General features: G+C 37.0%; 1 non-coding gene across 1 annotated transcript; it reads right to left on the bottom strand.

The window, feature by feature from the left end:
• Positions 1–6,515: 6,515 nt before the first annotated feature.
• Positions 6,516–6,589, bottom strand: TRNAQ-CUG (transfer RNA glutamine (anticodon CUG)). The gene has a single exon. It is a non-coding gene; the product is annotated as a tRNA-Gln (tRNA).
• Between the last annotated feature and the right edge of the window lie 17,174 nt (positions 6,590–23,763).

Below are 23,763 nucleotides of genomic sequence, written 5' to 3'. Positions count from 1 at the left end.
TATTGAAGCCAAACCAATGGAAAAAAGGATTTATTGAAGACAAACTAAAAAAGGATCTATTGAAGCCAAACTACATGTTCTTCATGCACTATTAGATTATATTTAGCTTCAGTCAAAGAAAGAGAAAGAGCACACAGTTTCTTGCAGGCCCAGTTAATAGGACTTGAACCAAAATTGAATACATAGCCTGCAGTAGAATCCCAATCATATGGGTCTCCAACCCAATCATTTTTACTGAAAGCAACCAAAATACCAATCATATGGGTTTCCAACCCAATCATTTTTACTGAAAGCAACCAAAATAGGAGAACTCCTCAAAACCAAACTTAGCTATACCTTGGATGCACTGAAGTATCTGCTTTGCTGCTTTCTAGTGGTTATCATGCAGTTCTTGCATATCATGAGAGATTAAATCAACAAAAAGGGAAATGTTTGGACAGGTATGAGTTAAGTACAAAAGGATGCCAATACAAAGTGTCATCCATTTGAGATGTGGAACACTTGCAAACAACTTAATTGTGGATTGAAAATGATTGGGATTGATTTACAGTAATCCATGTAAAATTGGTGAAGGAGATCCATAGCATACATAGGCTAAGAAAGGAAAATCTGTTCCTTTGTTTGTGAACCATGTAAACCAAGAGAATAATGCATGTGCCCTAAGTATATCATATCAAACTACTTCCTAAGACTAGACTCCGCTTAGCTAATCAAATGAGGATCACTATTAGTGAAAATGAGATCATCAACATACAAAACAAGAATCAGAATTCCATCACCCACCTATCACTTTTAAACATCAACAACAAAACCACCCTACTGAAGATGGGCTTGTGGTTGGCATGCAAACAAACCTTGACCGTAGACACTGGCAACATGCACCATGTCAGACCATAGTGCCCCACATATCTGCCATGTGTTAGCTTTAATTATTTTTTCTATTCTGAAATTGCTTTGGTGCTATTTTCACTCACAAACAAGGAGCTTGCAGACCTTTTTACTACTCTTAGTTATTATAGGCTTCTTGTATGTCATTTTCAGTGATGCCACAGAATACACGGCAGTTAGTTGTTTATGGAAGCTATAGGGCCAAGAATGTTATAAATATTCCACAACATTGTCTAATAAAATGATTACAGACTTAGCAATGAAAGGCCAAACTAGATCACCGAGTTGAGTCTTTGGGAATATTTTTCATCGACACTGTTTTGAATCGTTTGATAGTATATTCAAAATCAGTTTGCTCACTTCAATGCTGGGACTTTGAATCGTTTGATAGTATATTCAAAATCAGTTTGCTCACTTACATGCTGGGACTTGGCATTGCAGAGCGAAAGAAGCAGAAAATTACAGAGTTGAAATATGAATCGGACAAAGCAGAAGCTTTGGTATGCCAATACTTTAACTATCTGCATTTGCTTGTTTATGATGGTTATTTTGGTTTAAAGGTTATGATGTAAGAAAATATGTGTAATTGCTATCTATAACATTTTCAGACTATTATTAAATTTTGTGCAACCAGATCAAATAGACCTTGAAGCAAGAAGCTTGCAGCCAAGTCTGAAGGTTACTTTGAAGCCCTGTCTCTATATTGAGATATCAGGTGAAGATTTGATTGATTGTAAACAAGATCCCCTGCCTTGGTTGATGCAAGTTTGTTTCTCTTCACTGAATGGATGAACCCATAAGTGCTCCATGGTCTTTTTGCTATTGATAAGTTGGGAAGTGAAAAAACTTGAGGTGCAAGCATCTGCAATTTCAGAGTTTCAGAACCAGAATATGATCAGCATGCAATAAGCTTCATAATACTCATATCAATGAGTACATTTACATTTTCAAATGCATTACTCCTTTTGATAAATGTAGTAAATTAGTTCTTTAGAGCTCCTTTGGTTCAGGACAAATGATAGAAACTGTTGCTTTGAATCCATTGACTACTTCCTTGTCTTTGTTTGGAGCTTTCCTTTCATTTCCAAATTTTTCCAAGTAAGCCTTGTTGTATACTTTGGATTCTATGATAACTTGCATGACGTTTGAAGCATAGTCACCATACAACCTTGTTTGGGCTTGGGGTATGTATTTTTTCACACATTTTCTGTATTGTACATATACAATATGGTCAACACATGATTTATTGTATTGTATCTAGATTCTGTATCTGTATTGAAAGGTACAACCAAAAATATGCCCTATACAAATTCAGGGAAAATCTCCCCTAAAATCATTGTTAAAATCTTGATTTAATAGGTCTTTATGGCTTAAACTCTGTATAAGCTTATAGCACATCTTTAATTATGTCTACTTATCTTTTTAATTTTCTAGCATTTTGGAAAATTCACATGTTTTTCATTTTGCCACTACATCTGGTTGTATGGGATTTGTTTAGGTGCACATATTGAAAGGTATAACCAAAAATATGCCCTATATAAATTCAGGGAAAATCTCCCCTAAAATCCTTGTTAAAATCTTGATTTAATAGGTCTTTATGGCTTAAACTCTGTATAAGCTTATAGCACATCTTTAATTTTGTCTACTTATTTTTTAAATTTTCTAGCATTTTGGAAAATTCACATGTTTTTCATTTTGTGAGATGTAGACACCTACATCTGGTTGTATGGGATTTGTTTAGGTGCACATTTTCGTTGGGATTTGTTTAGGTGCACATTTTGTTGTATAGCATCAGTATCCATATTCAAATTTCATATATTGTAGCCATGATTTGAAATCTCAATTACTTTTGTAAGTCTCAGCCATGCATTCAATGCTCTTCTCCTCATTTGAAGTATTTATTGCTCTCAAGAAGTATGGGCCTGAAGGAGACATACTGTCAAATTTATTGATGACTGGTTTGTTGTATTAGTCCACAACAACTTCTCCTTCTGTAGAACGGTGGTGCTTACTTTTGAAATTTTGTCTCTTGTAACCCATGGGTGCTTCATTGACCACTCTAAACATGACTTTCCAATATAGAGACATAATACTCTATAAGGGAATACCACATGCATGTATGGCAGGGGCAACTCCACTATCTGTTTCTTCCCTCCTACCACAATCAAACATTCTTTCCAAGAGTCTAGAGTTCAATCTCTTCCAGGCTTCCTCGACTATTGAGGGAACTTGCTACCCCTTTCTTTAACCTATGAGAACATGCTTGCTGCCCCTTTCTTTAACCTATGAGAACATGCTTGCTGCCCCTCCTTTCTTCCCCGGCTAACCATGTGTTTTCATGCTCCTTTTGATATTGTGCCTCAATCTTTGGGGTGATAGATTACAAAACTCAAACCCATGGTTGCTGCCCCTCCTTTCTTTTTCTTCCCCGGCTAACCATGTGTTTTCATGCTCCTTTTGATATTGTCCCTCAATCTTTGGGGTGATAGATTACAAAACTCAAACCCATTGTTAGGAATCCAAAACAAAAGGGCTTTACCCCTTGAGTATGAATCCAAAATTTTCTTAAGTAGTTTCCACTTACTTTTTCCTTTTTCTCTATCTTTGTGTAACACACTTCCTCAAAGGGGAATCAATGGGAAATTTCTGTTATTTTTTTCATCATCTCCTCTCCCTTCACCACTTCTTCCACCATGATTTCTATGATCATACCCTCCCCAAGATGATGAATGAGATTCCATCATAAGAATATAGGAGAGTAAGAAATAGAACAAATAAGAGTATAGGAGAGTAAGAAATAGAACAAATAAGAGTTTTGAGTGCTGTTGTGCTATCACATATATCTGGTCTGGTCCTTATATAACTCGCATCTCTCTGGTTCAGAAATCCTTATATAACTCGCATCTCTCTGGTTCAGAAATGACATATATCATGTGGTGACGGAATCTCTCTCATTCAGAAACCGATCACGTAATGACATATATAGTCGGTTTGGGACGGGATGTTTGGGACGGGAAAGAAAGAAATGGCAGAATCAGTGATCGAATATTCCCAATTTCATGGTTTGGGGCCAGGCCTCTCAATCTCTCTTCTCAGTTCCTCCCTTCAAATCTGAGATGATGAATGAGATTCCATCATAAGAATATAGGAGAGTAAGAAATAGAACATCATAAGAATATAGGAGAGTAAGAAATAGAACAAATAAGAGTTTTGAGTGCTGTTGTGCTATCAAAAACTCTGTTCTCAGTTCCTCCCTTCAAATCTGAGATGATGAATGAGATTCCATATAAGAGTTTTGAGTGCTGTTGTGCAATCAAAAACTCTGTTCTGAGTTCCTCCCTTCAAATCTGCTTGCCGAAGTTGTTTTTCAGTGTTGTTCTACCAAACATGTCCACCCTAAGCTGTTCTCATTTATGTTGTCCAAATCTGCTCTCCAAAGTATGAAACTGAAAAAAGAGATGAATTGGGGTTTCAAGTACTTTTGTAGAGATCCAATGGGAAAAAATTTGATAAATAGGGGAACCAGCCCTTCTCAAATTCCAGCTGGTGTGGGGAGGCCACGTGGACCCAGGCCACGTGGACCCACTCTACCTGTTCCCTCCAAAATCAGCAAGGCATTTTACAACTTTATTTTTTATTTTATGCATAAAATGTTTCTCTTGCTTATCAACGCTCTATCCTACAGATTCTAATGTGAATCAATAAATCAGGATTTCTAATACAAACTAGAAACCCGGTTTCCATCCTAGGATAGTGATTCCAAGGGTGGCAAACTGTTTAGGATTCACATTAGAATCTGAATAGCTCACATTAGAATCTGAATAGCTACTACTTCTTCTTTTACACCCATATATGGATAAATATATCTTAATGGTACTTATCCATATATGGTAAATGTAGGATGAAGGACCTCGTACCATAAAATAGCGGAGCTGATCACATCACCTTCTTCCTGCTCCTGGAAAAATAGACCCAATGCAGACAGACCTAATTCTGAACGTACTTGCGGATTCTTTAGGATCAAAGTTGAACATCTTTTTTTCGGTACGAACATCTATATCTAGCACATGTTAGATATAGCACTTGAAATGGTATATGAAAAAGCAAAGGAATCTATGACTTATGTCCCATATTTTTCCGAGAATGGAATTCATATCAGATCCGATCAATTCAATTCGGAACCATCCGATAAAATAGGGACTCTTTCTATTCCTACTAAGAAAGAGAAGAGAGATCGTTCTTCAGTGGAAGAAATGAGATTATCGACTCATTCTAGAAAAGAACTAATGAATTCAAACCTGTTGAAGAAAATAAGATTTTTCATAGGAAAATGATAATGATAAGGGATTACGTACATCCCTTACGGGGATAAAGAGGAAATAATTCCATGTAGAGTGTTTCAATTTGGATATTCATCCATCATCCTTTCAAAGAAAAATAGGGTTCCGAAGATTTGTTGTTGGAACAAATATTTGAAACTAGACCGAACCGATTCAATATAGGTAAATGCATGATCGCTCGATCCCGAGTTTTCAGAGTTCCTATCTGATCCTCGAATCACCTATTGAATAAATCGATGGAACAATTTAAGGGGAGGGAAGTGCGCTTTCTGCCTTCCATTGACCAGATTCCCGATCACTTTCATATTATAAAGAATAGATTGGTGGCCCCTATCGTCTAGTGGATCAGGACATCTCTCTTTCAAGGAGGCAACGGGGATTCAACTTCCCCTGGGGGTACCATGATCCATTCGTTAGGTATCCTAAATAATTTTCAATTACTGTCTTGTTCCTGGGTCGATGCCTGAGTGGTTAATGAGGATGGACTGTAAATCCGCTGACAATATACCTACGCTGGTTCAAATCCAGCTCGACCCAACAAATATCATCAATACCAATCTATCGGTATGGTTATATTCATGCTAATCATGAATGAAAAGATAATTGGTCATTGAACCCCGACATCGATATCTATTCATATCGTAGATGCCCAATTCCGTATGAATCGATACATTTCAAAAATGAAAGAGAAGGATAAGATATTTAATCGACCTAGCACTCGCATAATCTATATGACCTATCTAGCACCTATCATGAAATAAATATTATCTAATAGTAGGTGAACTGTACTGTATTGGGATTGTAGCTCAATTGGTTAGAGTACCACCCTGTCATGATCGAGTACTGAGGTGGTCATTATATGAATTATCGCATTGAGCCCATAACTTCTTAATTTTAGCGTAATCAATACTTTTATTCTTGTTTTTCTCCGTCTCATTGGCATCCTTACTATCCCTTTCGACCGAATTTTTTAGTAATGTAGTTATTTTACGCTTGTCTTCGAACCACCCCTTTATAGACATAGAGTTTTCCTTCCATATAAAGGTGAAAATTATTACTTTTCCTATCTTATTTTATATGAAGAGAAGTCGTATAAGTATAAATACAATGATGAAAATTATTAATCAATAGTGGAATGAATCATTAAGAAATCATTTCCATTCATTATTGATTAGGAATCTGAAGTATCGATCCAGGATTATGATAGAATACTTTATTCTATTATAAAGAAAGATTCTCTCCTATACCGCGATGGAAAGGAATTTTCATTTAAAATACAACATCTTTTGGGCTAGAAGGGATTTGAACCCTTGACTTCACGGTCCAGAACCATGAGCTTTGATCCACTGAGCTACCAACCCTATCGAATGATCTATAAGATCATTGTAGAGGATGAATAGGATTCGTTATCGAATGCTTGACCCAAATTTTTTTTCATAAATAATCCGTTTGAGATATTTAACCTTGGAAATATCTATATATCAATATCTACATAGATATTGATATATAGATATTAATATATGGAAATTCCATATATTGATATCTGAAATCCTATATCTCCGCTCACAATTTGGACTAATATTTGGGGTAGTAGTAAAAGATTGGGCCGAGTCTGATTGGTAGAACGAAAGTCACTGGATTACAAGCGATCAATCACATCAAATTCAAATTTGATCTCCTTCCATACTTCACAAGCAGCAGCTAGTTTAGGACTCCATTTACAAGCTTCACGGATCACTTCATTACCTTCACGAGCAAGATCACGTCCTTCATTACGAGCTTGTACACAAGCTTCTAGAGCAACCCAATTAAATTTGATCTCCTTCCATACTTCACAAGCAGCAGCTAGTTTAGGACTCCATTTACAAGCTTCACGGATCACTTCATTACCTTCACGAGCAAGATCACATCCTTCAGTACGAACTTGTACACAAGCTTCTAGAGCAACCCAATTAGCTACTGCACCAGGTGCATTTCCCCAAGGATGTCCCAAAGTTCCCCCACCAAACTGTAGTACGGAATCATCCCCAAAGATCTCGGTCAGAGCAGGCATATGCCAAACGTGAATACCTCCTGAAGCTACGGGCATAACACCTGGCATAGATACCCAATCTTGAGTGAAGTAAATACCACGACTTCGATCTTTTTCGATAAAATCATCACGCAGTAGATCAACAAACCCTAGCCATCATCTTTATTTGGCTAAGTGGGATGTACTATCACGGCGCTCGTTTCTCCAATTATGAAGCATGGCTGGCTGATCCCACTCACATCAAACCCAGTGCCCAAATAGTTTGGCCAATAGTAGGCCAAGAAATATTGAATGGGGATGTAGGTGGAGGTTTTCGAGGGATACAAATAACCTCTAGGTTCTTCCAGATTTGGCGAGCATCTGGAATAACCAGTGAATTACAACTTTACTGCAATTGGTCCATTGATCTTTGCAGCGTTAATGCTTTTTGCTGGTTGGTTCCATTATCACAAAGCTGCCCCAAAATTGGCTTGGTTCCAGGAAGTAGAATCCATGTTGAACCATCATTTAGCAGGGTTACTAGGACTTGGATCTCTATCTTGGGTAGGACACCAAATACACGTCTCTCTACCCATTAACCAACTTCTAGACGCTGGAATGGATCCTAAAGAGATACCACTTCCTCATGAATTTATTTTCAATCGCGATCTTTTGGCTCAACTTTATCCCAGTTTTGCTAAGGGATTGACCCCATTTTTAACCCTGAATTGGTCGGAATATTCAGACTTTTTGACTTTTCGTGGAGGATTAAATCCAGTAACGGGGGGTCTATGGTTGACCAATACTGCGCATCATCATTTCTTTTCCTGATAGCCGGTCATATGTATAAGACCAATTGGCGCATTGGCCATAATCTCAAGGACCTTTTAGAAGCTCATAAAGGTCCATTTACGGGGGAGGGCCATAAAGGTCTTTAAAAGATCTTAACTACCTCGTGGCATGCTCAGCTAGCTATTAACCTAGCTATGTTAGGATCTTTAACTATTGTTGTAGCTCACCACATGTATTCGATGCCTCCCTACCCATACCTAGCTATTGATTATGGTACCCAACTCTCTCTGTTCACACATCATATGTGGATATTGGCAGGAACTGATCGATTTATTCATCTAAGTGAGCCCATATAGCCCTATACATTCCACTAAGTGATACTATTTATATATATCCCCTCATAGTCCATCCCTATGACTTGTCCTTGAAAAGTATTTCAGATCATATCAATCTCATGTCCTTATCGAGATCGATGGATGGGAACATTGGACCAGAGCAGGCATATTAGTATTTTGGATCGATCGAGATTGATCCGATACCAGATGATCAAACCTATAAACTATTTTTTTTTTTGATCGCTAGTTCTTCGAAAAATTCGAGAGTTCTCTCAAATATCATATGTTCCAAGCAATCCATAGAGCAGTCAAAGTATCGATCGGACATGTGACTTTTAGCTCCATCCAAACGCAACACATTCCGTTGGGGTTGAACAAAATTTCCGTTCAATCGAAAATCCCGGATGTATCTATCCCTTTGCTAAATATCGGGGCGAAGATCTTGATCAACTAGGATTCTCTACAATAAGTTATATGCGGTAAATCGAGCCTATTTTTGAACCATAGAAGTGGCAAGTACGACGGATATTCCGAATACCTGGGCAGAGAAATTCTCTGGAGTTGATCCATCCTAGCTAAAGGCGAACCTTTGGTTCGTTCTCTTTCTTCACCTAAGATCATCACATGGTTTTTGAGACCTAAGATTTTCATATTGGGACAAACACTCTTCCTTGCCTCTAGTTCCGTTCTGGTAACATATCACAAAAATGCAATCTACCGGCTATGCATATTAGATCTACATCTGGACCAACGTTTGCTTTAATCTACCCCACTATTTTATAGAATACACATATTTCATGGAATGCGTTCTGGAACAAACAATAGAATAAAGAAGTCTGTTGGGTTGGGACGAAAGAAAGAAACTATTACCCCTTGTCCAGAAATTATGTGGATAGCGACCCAAAAGAAGCTGCTTTCTGCCCCGTTACAAATAGATCTCTACTCGGCAATAGATCTATCCGAAATGATTTTATATCATTGTGAGATGAGTGGGCTCATCTCATAACGAACTTATATGTGAAAGATTTGATACGTTCCACGGATCGATTGACGCCTACCAATTCTGTTCGCTTGATCTAAAATTTCAAACGAATTAACTGAAAGACAACAATCAAATTTATATTTGATTCATCAAATGTTCACTATCTCCGTCGGTAGATGAGCCTTTAAATTTGTATCTTTGTCCCATAACCTGCATAATAATATAACAAAGAACTTGATTGTATCCTAACCGTGCATGTAAGATAACAAAAATTTCCAGATTGGAAAACCCTATACCTTCTAATACGAGAAGGAAGGATGCAAGTTCAAATGGTCTAGATTCATCGAATCTAAATATATGATAAGCGAATAGGGTCGAACTTGTCGACACAGCCACAACCTTGATCATTTTAAACAACGACTCTCCGATCAAATACCCTGCCCAGAGTTGTTCAGATGGACAAGATCTTAGTATCAAGATAAAACATACAATAAATATCGAGATAGATCTCGATCTATTCCATTTACACCGAACCATTTTAATGGTTATGGCCCGTTCGTTACAACTCGAATAACATGGGATCTACCGAACCAATCTGCAAAACTGTGTTAGTTGAAAACTAAAATCTACTAGGGAAAAACAATAATTATCGCCCATGAGTGAATAGACAAAGGATCGATACGAAAGAAGAAAGATTCTTCTTTCACGTTCAAAATAATGGAGGGAAGATGGGATCGGGATATTTCTCCGGGAGAAATACAAAATACTTCATATTTATCACATATTTGATAATAAGCCATACAACTTGTTCGAGATTTGAGAGTTAGTCATCGATCTTGCTTTGATCCCCTATCAGAGGTCACCGACAACCCACATAAGAACAAACGTTAGCTCATTTTTTATTCTTGGAAGAAATGACTGTAGATAGATAAATTGGTTTTTCCGGGGCGGACGTAGCCAAGTGGACCAAGGCAGTGGATTGTGAATCCACCACGCACGGGTTCAATTCCCGTCGTTCACCTCATAAAAGAAGATAAAAAACGGACTGGATCCGAATCCGATTTGTTGTCATTTTCATATTTCGGTGAAAATATTTCTATCTATGTAATAGAAATGGACACCCGAGCCTTCTTTCTTCGTGGGAAACATGAGCCCTTTATCGGACTTGAACCGATGACTTACGCCTTACCATGGCGTTACTCTACCGTTGAGTTAAAAGGGCCCCCTCATCATATATGAATGAGTGAGTCTACTATGGTAGATGGACAAAAAATTGGATATGGATGATCCATCTATCTTTATAGATATCAAGTTGAGAACATATATTATAGTAGCTCGTAGGGTAAGGATCGCTATACTGGAAACTCCGGGCTGAGCTGATATGAAGCAGATGGAGACAAGTTATGCCTGAGAGCATTTGGTGAAATATGTTTGTATTGCTAGAAGAGACAAAGGCTCAATGGGTCAGGTCCTATTGCAATGACTTGAAATGCGTTTGCATAATATTCTTTTTCGATTGGGTATGGCTCCCACCATTCCCGGAGCTAGACAATTAGTGAATCATGGACATATCCGGGTCAATGACCATATGGTAGATATACCAAGTTACCCTTGCAAACCTCAAGATGTGATTACTATAAGAGATCAACAAAGATTGAGAGCTAAGAATATGGAGCCATTCCAGTTTATGGCTCTTTTTCTTCCTGGAAGAGGAAGATCTTTCTAAAATGAATTAGAAAGAATTCAATTAGAATATTAGAGGAGTTGAGCAAAAAAAATTCCTTGATAAAGAGAAAGAACAACCTAGAATTTCTAAAACTAGAATGAATAGAATCCTTTCTTCTCTCTCGGAAATAGAAGAGAGAGAATTAAGGAATTCCGGAATTTGGATTCAAATGTGGAAGGAAAGAAGTGACGGAATATCCGTCTAATGGGATTGTGGCGTGTATAGTTTAGTGATACAGGTGGGTTTTATTCGTTACATTATCAACTTAAATAGTTAAAGGATATTTGGATGGATCTCTGATCCATCCAAAGCTCTATCTATCTATAACTAAAGGGCCCGATACAACCATCAGAGTCAGAACAGTGAGCTGCGCAACAACTTCTAGATCCATTTGGTTTTCTTTCACCTTCCATCGACTGAATGTATGAATAAAATGTTGTCGGGATCAATCACTTTTCTTCTATTTTGTCTTCTTCGGACTCCTACCCATTGGTGTAGTTTCGATTAGGAACCTATGGCCTTGAGCAACTGATATCTTTACAATAATACATAAAATAGATAGAGAACCCTAAATAGATAGAGAACCCTTCAATATCTAGATAATAAAATTTGATACTGGAGAGAAATAAATGGACTAATCCATGTAACGCATTTAATCAAACTGATTGGGGAGGGAATGAAGATATGGTAGAGCTTAAATTTTTGATAGCTTTTAGTTAGTTGCGTCATTTAAATTCAGTTCATGAATGTTTGGAATCCATGTTATGCAAGGAGACATGCTTTTCGCCAATTCTAAGGTAATATGGAAATCTTCCATTTTGTCTTTCACAAAAGGATCAAACTCAGTAGGAATACGTTCAACAGGGTAATCTAAATACTCACCATACCAGAGCTTCTTCAGAGATATTCTTACTAAAGGAACATATGAGTTTGCTGCTAGACTTTTGACCAAATAGGATCGGCCAGTTCCCATAGGACCTATCAGTAAAATCCCTTTGGAAAGTAATGATCCTGAGTGGAGTGAGAAAGGTTTTCCATGAAATGTGGGGTTAGTTTGACACAATATTTGTGAAGAGGTAATCTTCTGACAAAAAGCAAGGAATACCCATCTTTCTGCTAAACAAAATGGATTGAACCCGTAATTAATTAGACATTTTTGATATGTGTAGGCCAAATATCGTAAGTGAATAAGCCTGGCTGTCTAATGATTTGATCTCCAAATTCATTCTGGAATAAATTATGACTGTAAGTAAAAATTGATTCAAATTTAAAAAGGGTTTTTTCCGTCATTAGAAATTGAACTAGTAAGTTCATCTCTTTTTCGGAGATATCCATACTAGAGCACAATCCGTTCAACTCTCTTATTATAGTTATAAGCAATTTTATATTTCTATTCTTCGTCTTCCTCTTCATCTTCGTCTTCATAGAAAAAAAACTATTAATAATCTGTCGAAGAGAACTGGATCTGTCTATTGTATAATAGAGAAAGCTATTAGGCACGAGAGGATTAATCATTTTTTGCAACTCTATCACGTATGATGGATGCTTTAAATACTTATGAGTTCAAAGTATCTCTTTATATTGATAAAGGTGAAAGAAATAACTTTAAAATATTGAAGAATAGAATACCCAAGAACGAAAAAAGGGATAAGAATCCCATATTTATACCCCCGAGCATTTAGTAATCTCATATGTGCCCATATGAATGGAACTGATGACTTCTCTCGATCACTAGTTTCCTCTATTAACAAATCCTTGCAGGAAGGGAAAAAATCCTTGAAATTATTACTTGGAAAAAAAAACTTATTGATAAGATTCGTTCTCAATTTACATTGTATAGGTTCCCATAATGGATGAGAAAGTTCCCACAATATATTCCGTTTAAGCAAAATATTATGCTTAATATTTTGCAAAATAGATACAAATGGATTACTGCCATGTAGTAATATCTCCAAAAGAGTATCTAAAAGCATATTTTCAATGGCAGTAGTAATATCTCCAAAAGAGTATCTAAAAGCATATTTTCAATATATTTACACCATGCAGAGGTAAAAAACCAGGGCATATATGTTTTGAACAAATCCCATTTTGAAAAAATACTATCTATTTGAGAGATCCTATAAATATTCTATTCCTCTTTAGATGAATTAGAAAGGGTACTCCTTCCATCTATGTCTTCGTTTACTATTTTGTTTTTTAAACATTCGGTTACAAACCAATCTTGAATACGAGGAAAAATTTCCTCGTTCTTATTGGAAAACATTTCGGATAGTAAATCATCTTGATAAGATCGAGTTTGAATAAGACCCACGTTTGAACTGAAACCCCTTTTAAAGCACTGATCAAAGTTGTTTTCTTCTGAATCGGATCTTTTAAAAAAAGGTTGGCAAAAAGTTTTTTCAAAATTGACTATTTGTTCTTTTGTTAAAGGCGTTGTAGAAATCTCTTCGATCGAAGAAAGATATCTCTTTTCACGAACGAATGGATTCAATCGAGTTAGTAAATTGAAGGATCTGTACAAATCATAGATTAATACAAATGTTTGGTCACCACTTCGTTTTCGTTTTAAATATTTAGGTAATAATATGTTAGATACTTGTGATTTGATGAATGAAATAGTCTCTTTTTCTGAGTGAACGGGTCTTATTTCACCAATGGGCAAGGAAGAAGATATATTGTTGTGGATGATCAAAAGATTGAATAATTGTCCATATGTAAAATTATTCCTTTTTATATAAAATATTTTCATATCAGAAGGTAATCTATTCCTATAATTTGGCCGAGTATGATGCAAATAATAAAAAAAAATTCCTATAATTTGGCCGAGTATGATGCAAATAATCAAAAAATTGGAGCGTATTTGCTCCGTGAAAAGAAGCTATCAATGAGCTCTGATCAGATAGTTTCACAGGATTCAACCAATTGTCTCGATCGTTGGATATTGTCGAAAAATAAGTGTTATCGAATGATTCTATGCGATTATTTTCATTATCGAAAAAGTCAATAATCAATGGATTAATTGGTATCTTATTCGTAACAAATGGTGCAATTGTTCCTTCATCAATCAATAATTTCGATCTTTGTGAAAGATTATGGTCATACAAAAGAAAGGTTTTAAATTTTTTTAAACGAATGATTAGAGTACCAATTGGATCTAACAACTGATTTAATAGTCTATAATTCATACTTTGGAGCCCATGAAATGCAAAATCAAAAAACGAAATTAAAATATCGAACTTAGAATTTAAGTTCGAAATGATATCGAACTTCGAGTTTAAGATCTTTACAGTACTTTCAGAAAGGGATAAAAACACAGACCAACCAATTGAATCTCGATTAGTATTAGTACATAATTCAATTGGATCGAACACTATTTTAAAATAGTTTTTTTTAGAAAAAACTTGTTTCAAATATTTCATAAAGTATTCGGTCTGATTGGACCATTTGTACACATTCAAATTCCAATTGATATGTTTATCAATTCGAATAATAGAATGGTTGAACCATTCTCTCTTAATTTTTTTCCAACTTAATTTTTTACATTATTTAAATTTTCATTTTCTATAAAATTTGTTCTAATTTGATCCTTTAAATTGCGACTGAGCCTATTTATAAAATAGAATCTATTTAATAAATTTTTCGAATACCTGTTGTCAATGTTATACTTAATTGATTCATACCAACCCAAAGCTTCAGTTCTATAATTGTTAAAGGGAGTTCCTATCTCCAAGCAATTTTTGGAATCGATTTGGCTCAATTGTTTGTCGATTATTTGATCTAAATAATCATCCGCTTTATCAATAATATTGAGTAGGACCCATAAAGATTGATTCTTCCATTTTTCTCTGTGACCGATCTGATCTCAACGATCCATTCTTGTTGAGTTCATATAATGGATTCATTTTATAATAAATAAAAAATGAAATTTTATCATGAACCTGACTAGGCTTAGTTATTGATAGAGTGAATTGATCTGTCATTTCCAGACAATTTTTGTGCAATATGTATTTTCCTTTGCTTTGATCACAGAATGCAGAAAATAGATTCCAAGGCAGACTAAAACTCATCAGTACAAAAGATTATGCAAAATCTTCGGGATTCCCTCTTCCTTCTCTATTCCCATCCTATAAGTACAGTGCCTGAAGAAATACTCTTTTTGTATGAATCGACATTATTACATGCTAATTCCTTCTTGATATCTCGATATATCATTTCTCCAAATCACAAATTGGATTCGAAATTGACGGGTTAATGTGAGATTATCCATGTGGTTATACACTGTTCGAATTTGAACAGGAATCAATTTAATGAAAGATCCTGGCTTTCGTGCTTTTGTTGGGGTTGTCCAAGATCATTTCGATGACCTTTGTTGAGGGAGATATATATCCATATCTATCTGAGATATGATCTGATCGACTGCGTAAGTCCACACGAATAGCAACCGATACCAGGGAGAGTATACGGAAAAGAAAGTTATTTTTGATCTGATATGATGAACTGATGAACGGCATCAGTCCTATATCTTGTTTCTGTGGACCGGTGGAAAAGTGAGGGCTCAGCGGGAAGAGGATTGTACCACGAGAGAGCGAAGGGGTCAACCTGTTCCGAATAGACAACATGGATTTTGGAAATGTAGTTGTACTCTTACATCGATCCAGATCAAGAAGTATTTCCATCCACGGGGGTAAATATTTGCTCGCTAGACGAGAGGATAGCAATGCTAGTTACAAATTCCGTTCCGGTAGGATTTCACTTTATTTCTATAAAGTAGTTAACGGTTGCATAGGGTCTTCTCCTTGGTGCAAGAAGAACAATTTGATCCGTATCATCTCTATATAATCTTGACTCGATCTTGTTCTCCTTGTTCTCCTTGTTCTTCCAAACAATGTTGAGTTCTTTTCGTACGCACTAGTGCTAGATCGGATCAAACATGCTGATTCAAGTTCATGTAAAACTTGCTTGATCAAGATAGGTAAAATATTACCGATTTTACGGGACCATATGTTATGATTCGAATCAGTAGGAAATACTACTTTCGACAGGATTCACTTAGAATAGGCTCCAAATTTTTTTTCGTAGTAGTGTGAAAGAAGGAAGGTCTGGCTTCAAGTTGTTCGAGATAAAATAGTGGGATAGTTGTGTTGAGTCTCTCGACCCTTTGGTAAGTTATTATTCATAAGTCAGTTCTCCTTCCAGATGAGAGTAGGGAAGGGATATAACTCAGCGGTAGAGTGTCACCTTGACATGGTGGAAGTCATTAGTTCGAGCCTGATTATCCCTAAACCTAATGTAAGCCCTTCCATATTTTTTGGTCAAAGGTATAGTAGTACTTACATTATCGATCCTCATATATCCACTCATCTAGTTACCTTGCAAAAAGACTTTGATTCAGACAATCAATCTGAAGTATAGAAAGAGATATACTTCATCTTTTTGAGGGTAGGAGAAAAGATAGAACCTGATCATTGAATTGATTGGAAGTTAAATCAGAAACTCATGTCATTGACTTTTTTTGGTCCTTTGGTTAATATGAACTCCCAATGAATCATCTCCAATTCTTTGGAAATTTTGGTAGAGGACTACAGAATAGTGGATTGAGCTATAAAAATACTATCTATTTGAGAGATCCTATAAATGTTTCTCTTGCTTATCAACGCTCTATCCTATAGATTCTAATGTGAATCAATAAATCAGCATTTCTAATACAAACTAGAAACCCGGTTTCCATCCTAGGATAGTGATTCCAAGGGATTCTATGGGCACAAAAATAACAATATGGGGGTAATAGGGGCACAACAATATAAATAAGGGGTATAACTACAATAGTAATGGGGTAATCACTAGTATTATAGGGACCCAACACAAACTGTTTAGGATTCATTGTGTATTTTAAATATTTCAGTCATTAAAATAATTATTATATTTATGCTTAATATGCCTTGAAAGTCGTAGAAATGGAACTTCTATTATGTATGCTATGATAATCTATGGAACTTCTATCATGTATGCTATGATAATCTAACTCACAGATGGAGGAATGTATTTTAAATATTTAAGTCATTAAAATAATTATTATATTTATGCTTAATATGCCTTGAAAGTCTAATATGTCATAATAGAAATGGAACTTCTATTATGTATGTTATGATAATCTAAGTCACAGAAGGAGGAATCTAATATTCTCTTTCAAATAAGTAAATGGGTTCTCAGTATATCATGTTGTTGACTATCTCCAACTAGGCGTAGGGAAAATTTTAGGGGCTAATATTCACCCATGGGCTAATTTTCTGTACTTTTTCCCAAAAAAAGATTCGTTAATTTCCATATTTTTGTAAAAATGATTTGCCCAAATTTTATAAAATGAAATTATTTTACCATAAAAATCACCAAAAAATCATATATAGACTATATAAAAATATTATAAATTTGAATATTTTTACAAAAATATCTCCAAACATTTTATAGATTTCATATTATGGACTAGTGGGATTTGCCAAGGTTTCTAAACTTTAAGATAAATTTCCATCCTTAAAATTTTCCATAGTCTAGGTGACATCTTGATCTTATGTTATATGCGCTTTTTTTGAAGTCAAAATTTATGGGACTTGTTTTGCTCGTGTTCACAGGGTCGACTTTGTTGAAGAAAATGTAACTAGGTTTGGTCTTCATAATGACATGGTCTTTGTATTTGATGTAATAAAAGGAAATAAATTATTTTTGTAATCTTGCTACATGGGTTTCATGAGCAAGAAGTGTCTCTAGTTAAAAGACTTCTTGATGTCTTTAGGATTTATGTAAATGTCAAAGAGTCATGTCATGTGTATAGAAATTCTTTATGAGTTCATGTAAATATGTACAAGTCTTCCAAGTTGTGTAACAACCCTCCAAGACCAAGATCAATGCCTCAAAACAAGCCTTCCGAAGTCTGCAAGCAAAGCGATAAGGAGATGATCATGTCGGCTCAAATAAATGTTTTAAATATATATAATTATGTCATGTCGGCTTGAAATAATAGACACGTCGGTTCACAAGTTGATGTCGGCTTGCATATATGAGATGACTACTATAAATACCCTGTTGGGGTATCCGCAAAGGAGAAGGATAGAACTCGCATAGAGGTGAAGCCACAATCAAGGTATGAAGCCGCAGAGAGTCGTAGTCATGAAGAAGAGCCACAGTCATGAAGAGGGAAGCCGCAGTCATGAAAAGGGAGCCGCTTTAAGGAGGATGAGGTCTAAGGGTTCAGTTGTCTCCTCAGATGGGTTAAGGAACAATAGAACTAAAGCCTATCCATTCTCGGCATGGCAATCTCGGTATGACAAGGAGCAATCTTGATCTTGGTACCACTCCTATAGCAAACTAGTCATTGGACAACAGAGATAGATCTATTCTCTCGGATCAATGAATATTATGTCAAATGTTATCTCCTCTATATATATTACAGTCTTGCCATGACTTGATGATGAGATAAGGGTTCGATGAAGAGATCCTTGGCATATGTGTCATCACAGTATTCAGATCTAGAATAAGGCAGTCTCAACATGCTTCGAGGAATAGTGACAAGGATCATAGTCTTGATCCTGACTTAATTGCAATCACAGTAATTATAGATCATGATCATATATATATATCAGTGATCTCATTGACTCGGAGGATCTCAGTGCAGCAAGTGATCCTGGTGATACTATTGTAAAGGCATCTATGTTGCAGCAATGATGAAGATCATGGTGTTGTAGCAGTTGTTAGCGCTTGAGATTTCACCCTAGGCTGAGGAAGTTAAACCTTCAAGGCAACATCAAACCATTTCACCTCGTAGCTAGCCCTACGGGGTATGAGAAGGCTCTCTCCGGTCTATCTCGGCAAATTTTCAATGGGGTGAGATGACCAACAAGGAAACATTGATATTAGGCTAGTAAACTGATTAGGAAGATTGATTTGGGGTTTTTGGAGTTTTGGTGGCAAATTGAGGAACTGCAATTTAGGGTGCAGGGATTTGACACAGTTTCTGCAGGGGGATCTTTGGGGCAAGGTAGGAGCTTGTATTGATGTCTTTAGCTGAAATGGATGATCAGGAAGAAAGATAAGAAGGCTAAAGAGAGCAAACAATGGATTTGAATTCTCTTTAGACAACAGAAAACATAAAAATTAAACAAATTTGAAAGCAGAGCATGGCAAGCATAGATTCTAACTTTATCACTTCATTTGTTTAATATGCAGCAGTATAGAAAGGAAATGAATCACATAACAAAGCTTACAATAACATGAAGAGACACACCATCAACACAATGAGTCCACAAGAATCCCAAAGATGACTGCAAAACCCTGGTCTTCCTTAGCCAAAAATTGCAGAGATACAAGTGAAGTAATACAAGGATAGCTTCTCCCTCAAGAGTCCAACCATGAAAATGAGCAAAAGAGTGCATAATATAGATGATCTAACCTCTCTCCCCACCTCTAGGGGTCGAGCTCCCCTTCCTAGGAGCTGTTTCAACTACTTCTAAACTAAGCACTAGATAATAGGCAGTCAAAACAACTTGCCTCTATAAGCTAGGGAACCCATCCATGCATTAAATATTTACCATTTACATTCAAGAAACTTCTAGAAGTGTTAAAGAAGAGTAAAAGTGTCTTTGAGTCATGATAATTACATAAAAATCCATCATCTAGAACCCCAAAAAGTCAAAGTAGGTGAAAACAGTGATTTTCTGGCCGAACTGGCAAAATCTGGCACAAATTGCTGAAGGGGTCGCGCACATCCAGCCGAAGGGGTCGCGCACTTTGGAGCCCTGTTTGGAGGCCTTCCCGGTGTCAGAATGAGGTGCAGGATAGCTCGTTGGAAAGGTCTCTGAGTCTACTTTCCAACCCAACCAGAATTTTTGGATTTGGAGGTCATTTGCCCAGTCAAAAGTCAATTCTCCCAAGACTACTTCTGCAGCTCAAAAAAGGGGCAAAAAGTCAAAATTTGGCTGTATTTTGACTTTTTGGAGACCCAAAACACCATGAAAACTCAAGCTAATCCATAGGCATGTGTAACTTTGCATGACAAATCCATCAATGCTGAGTTTTCGCAAAACGGAGCTACGAGGACAAGGGGTCTCACCGGGGGTGAGACCCCTTGAGAAGCCAAAACCTGTAAATTACACAAAAAATTCACAAATGACAAAATTTTCTCCAAATTTCTTGAAATTTGGGCTGGGAGTCCCCAATCAAGTACCATGCTCAGTCAAAGAGGCTTTGGCCAAAGTTTGGAGTGGATCGGGCGTTTTCCTTCGTTTTTGTGCTTTGGCCAACCGTCCTTGGAGCACCTTCATTCTCGCCGGTATTTTTGACATTTCTCTCAAACCATGACACCTGTGTAAAAAGTGAAGGAGGTTTTTCTTCCTTGGCATGTTTTGGACAAAAACCTCTCTCAGTTTTGCAAAATTCATCTTTGATTGCTCAGAAACAGCTTTTGAGTGAAACTTGTCCCGATGTGCGAAACAAGGAATTTTGTCGAAATGGAGCGAAATGAAGGGGATAGGGGCTTCTAAATTCTTGGGGAAATTTTTGGGAGTAGGGAGGGATGTTAGGAAGTAGGGGAAAGTGGAATCTCAGAGATTGAGCGAGGGGAAGGGGTCCAAAAGGGCAAAACACAGGCCAAACCTAGAAAATTGCCAGGTTGTAGCTAGAAACTAGGGTTTGTGCAAAAATGAGGAATTTGGCGGATCTAAGGGATGGGAAGTGTTTGATAAGGTACTTTAAGGATAGGGGAAGGTGTATGAACATCAGGAAACAAGTTTTGCCGGTGATTTGGCCGCCCAAGAGAAATTGGCTTTCAAAACCCTAGGAGAGGGAAATGACCTTGCCAAGGCACAACTGAAGCATGAACAAGATGTAAAATGACTCATTAGACACTGACATGACAATGAAAACCCTATGAATGATGATACACTCAGCTGAATGATGACATAGACTGACATTTGGGCAAACCCTAGGCCTAATGCCTAGTGACCAAATTTTGCTTGAAGACTCACTGAAATGACAAAATTTGACCTTGACACTTCAAAATCACTTTGTAAGAGCACGTTTGATCACTGGAGGAAGGCTGGAAAGACTGACACTAACATTGGCTCCAATGGGGATGGTAGCTCCTTGGAGGTGCCAAGAACCTTAGATCTATGGGAGAGCAGACCAGTGCTTTTCAATCATTGGGCAATGGAGTCAATATTTACACATGTGACCCAAAACTTTGACACATTTATTAGATGAAAACTTGACTGAACACTGACTGCAACTTAACTTAAGCTTGACTCAAACCGACTCAATGACAAGCTGAAATAATTTGAAAAACTCACTCAACAGACCAACACAAATGACTCATGATTGACTTAACTAAAACAAGAACTTACAAAGCTTGTTGAAGGGCAGCAGTCCATCAAGATTTGAAATCATGATGACAACCACCTGCATTTCTTACAAGACAATATACATCAAACTATATCAAAATGCCAATGCAACCAATCAAGCAGATGCCTTCTTGATTGATTCTCCTGATTAGATCTCCTGGTCAACAGTACAAACCTATCACTGGGCATCCGAAAACATAGTTGACCATGATCTCCTTCATCACTGAACACAACAATAATCACTTTCACTGCCGACTGTAACAAATCTGCCATTGGATCCTGGAAAACATGAAGACTTGACATTGCCACCTCCTGCTGAAAGAACAAGGTATCTTTTGCTTCAAATTCTGATCTACCTTCATCATGTGCTTCGGTAAAAGGATGCTCATAAGCTTCAAAAAACTCTGAACAAATGGATGGGCAGATCTCTTCTTGTAAAACCATTTCAACACATGAGACATATGAAGAATCTGAAAGGTAATCCTGTATGCTCTGATCTTCTATAGTTTGACAATATGGCAGGTCATCGTCATATGATATCACAACCAAATTATCAATTTCCTTATTACATTCTTCAATAGTATCAAGCACAACATTATCGTTTAGATTGTCTGCCACAAATTCACTCAAAGAAACTTTTTCACTTGCTTGAGCAAAGATCTCACCTTGCTGTTCATGAGCCGACTGAATGACCTCCTCATGAAGACTCGGTTCTAATGACAGACTGGCAGCATGACTGAGAACATTTGAATCCATACCGCTGTCTATGATCTCAACAACAAAATTCTCCTTTTCAAGATTCAGCACAAGGTATTCTTGGTCATCAAAATCTGAATCTAGAACCGAAGTGGCTGTCCTAACATTATCACATTCTTCAATCTGCATGCTGTCTTCTTCTGTGGGCAGATCTGAAACGAGCCCTTCTCTTTCATCAATTACAGCCATATGGCCATCTTCAGTCCGCTGATCTTGACAAGTATCCTCTAGAATTTTTGTGTGCTGCTGAAACGGATTTTCATATAGGGCTTCCATGATCTCAACATCCATAAAATTATCATCTTCATAATATTTCTCGAGGCTTTCAATAAAAGTATAAGCATGCTTGCAACAGTCATGAACCAAATTTAATGATGGATAAGAGTCCTTATATCTTTCAATGAACATAGCATGAAAATCCTTTAAACAGTAAATACAAGCAGGCGGCAAACTTTCATACCATGATTGGGCTTCACCTTCCAGAGTGGCCAAAAATATCTTCATCAAGCAATCTTCAGGAAAATTGATCTTGAATTTGCGAATATGCATATGAAATCTAACTAGATGTAAAGCAGCATCCTTCTTACCATCATCATTAAATATAGGCAAATTCCTTGACCAATCTACCTTCGGAATTTTATTTGGAAAACCGGGGATGTGATCTCGGCTCAAGGGAGCATATCTTCTTGCAATCTGATCCATCTTGAAAATCTCACAGCTACTGATCTCTCTGCAGTGAAGTCACCATGAAGCACTGATTGCTGGATTCTTCAGTGAAAGGAGTCGCCAGTGAATGATTTCAGCCTTTCAAGTGTCTGATCGTTGTTCACCATCAACAATCAGATCTGAACTTGATACATGTACTGGGGTAAATTGCAGATTGCCATGTTACATTCACTAGCTCACGGAGGTCGACCGAAGGAGCGTTTATCTACTTACGCTGATGTAAAACAAGAGCGTTTTCGAAGGCTTCCTGGCGTACCTTCAGACTCCGTCTAAGCTTATGAATTAAACATACCAATAAGCAAACAATCAATTTGTTCTCCCCAGTATGGTCGCCAGTATGTTAGCGCTTGAGATTTCACCCTAGGCTGAGGAAGGTAAACCTTCAAGGCAACATCAAACCATTTCACCTCGTAGCTAGCCCTACGGGGTATGAGAAGGCTCTCTCCAGTCTATCTCGACAAATTTTCAATGGGGTGAGATGACCAACAAGGAAACACTGATATTAGGCTAGTAAACTGATTAGGAAGGTTGATTTGGGGTTTTTTGGAGTTTTGGTGGCAAATTGAGGAACTGCAATTTAGGGTGCGGGGATTTGACACAGTTTCTGCAGGGGGATCTTTGGGGCAAGGTAGGAGCTTGTATTGATGTCTTTAGCTGAAATGGATGATCAGGAAGAAAGATAAGAAGGCTAAAGAGAGCAAACAATGGATTTGAATTCTCTTTAGACAGCAGAAAACATAAAAATTAAACAAATTTGAAAGCAGAGCATGGCAAGCATGGATTCTAACTTTATCACTTCATTTGTTTAATATGCAGCAGTAT

Source organism: Pinus tabuliformis, chromosome 6 (assembly GCF_031772625.1).
Source record: "Pinus tabuliformis cultivar Carrire ecotype Pingquan chromosome 6, CPIR1, whole genome shotgun sequence".
NCBI classification, from domain to species: Eukaryota; Viridiplantae; Streptophyta; class Pinopsida; order Pinales; family Pinaceae; genus Pinus; species Pinus tabuliformis.
The sequence above is the reverse complement of the archived record's forward strand: the minus strand, read 5'-3'. Positions and strand labels throughout refer to the sequence as shown.